This window comes from Phalaenopsis equestris, unplaced genomic scaffold (genome assembly GCF_001263595.1).
Source record: "Phalaenopsis equestris unplaced genomic scaffold, ASM126359v1 Scaffold000761, whole genome shotgun sequence".
NCBI lineage: Eukaryota > Viridiplantae > Streptophyta > Magnoliopsida > Asparagales > Orchidaceae > Phalaenopsis > Phalaenopsis equestris.
In genome coordinates, this window is record NW_018165201.1 from 3190090 (window position 1) to 3191834 (window position 1745).

Sequence of the window (1745 nt, forward strand, 5' to 3'; positions counted from 1 at the left end):
GGTTTTAAAATTTTAAGCTGAAATTTTATGTCAAATATTATAATTTTTGGGTGAAAATTTTGTGAAATTATTGGCTTCGTTATGCCCTAAATAGTCACAAGTGGGTCAGGTAAAATTAACTGCTTGACGAGGAGAATTTGTGCTTCTATATTATTCAATTTAAAATAGGGGACATTTACATTTATATCACACAACTTCTATGCATTTACAAATCTAACTTCTAAAGATTCACATTTCATTGATATCCCTCAAAATTTCAACATGCATTTAAAATATTACCACGCATCACTATCTTTTTAAAAATAAAGTATATTTTTTTCATGCATAAATTTATGATACCAAAATGTTAACGTGTAAATTGGGGCGTAAACGAGCCGAACTTGAGCGAGCCCAGGCTTGGCTCGTGTTCGGCTCGTTCAAAATAGCTCATGTTCGAAATCGGCTCGTGAATAATGTGTTCGAGTTCGGCTCGATTTAAATATTTATGTTCGTGTTCGGCTCGTGTTCGGCTCGAAATTAGCTCGTTAAACTAAAATTGAGAAAAATAGATGTAAAGTGTGGGATTCGAACCTGGATCAAATATATACAAAAAAAAAAAAAACACGAACCACATTGCCACATGAGATGTTATGATTTAAACTTAGACATAAATATATATAATATATTATTATATAAATAATATATGTAATATATTGTTATATAAAAACTTTATATAATTTTTTTTTCGAGCCATTTGGAGTCGAATACGAGCGAACAAACTGTTGTTCGTGTTCGGCTCGTTTACTTTTCGAGCTTAAAAATTTGTTCGTGTTCGGTTCGTTAGGCTTAACGAACGAGCTGAACACAAACTGCTTAACGAGCTGAACACGAGCTGTTCACGAACAACGAGCCAAATTGACAGCCCTACGTGTAAATACCAAATTTTTGGTGTTAGACATGTATAAAAAACTAGGCTAGACAAAGGGTGATCGAGGAATTTCGATTCTTTCGAGCTGATTTTCGACTTTGTTATAACTAAAAAAAAATATAATGTCATAAATGTAAATATCAAACTTTTTGTATTAGACATGTAAATTCATAAGAACCTTGTGGTACTTAAATTTTCCAAAATTAAAAAAAAAAAACATACTATTGCATAGGACTATTTGTTATAGGTTTAGTAAAATCAAGCATTGTCTTTTTGTAAGCGAGAATGAATCAGTGAACTTTATTAAATGCGTTCTTATTCATTCTTCTACACTGCCGAACACATTTTGTAAAACAAAAACAAGCTCTATTTGCCAATTTCCACGATTTTAATTAGACAATGTTGTGAGATATGTACTTCCTGACATAGAAATGAGACGAAAAAGAACACAAGCAAACACAGATCGTTTACGTGGTTCGATCCAACTGGATCTACGTCCACGGGAGGGAATCAATCAAATATTTCACTAAGGCAAAAGAAATGGAGAATACATAGCTTATACATAGAGATGAGCCCTCATCTTCCTTCGATGGCCTCCCTCTCAAGCGACACCTTGATACAAGGCCTCAAGATGCTCTCCTCCTCTCTAACTCTATAGCTATTCTCTCCTCCTTTGTGGTAGCTCAAGATATCTTCTCCCTTTCCTCTCCTAAGCCTCACACCCTTATATTTATAGAAGCAAGAGAGTGGTAGGTGGGAGTTAGGTGGGAGGTAGGTAGAGATGTGGTAGGTGGCGGTGCCACATTACAAAATTGCCCTTTTACCATAGTTCATTAAT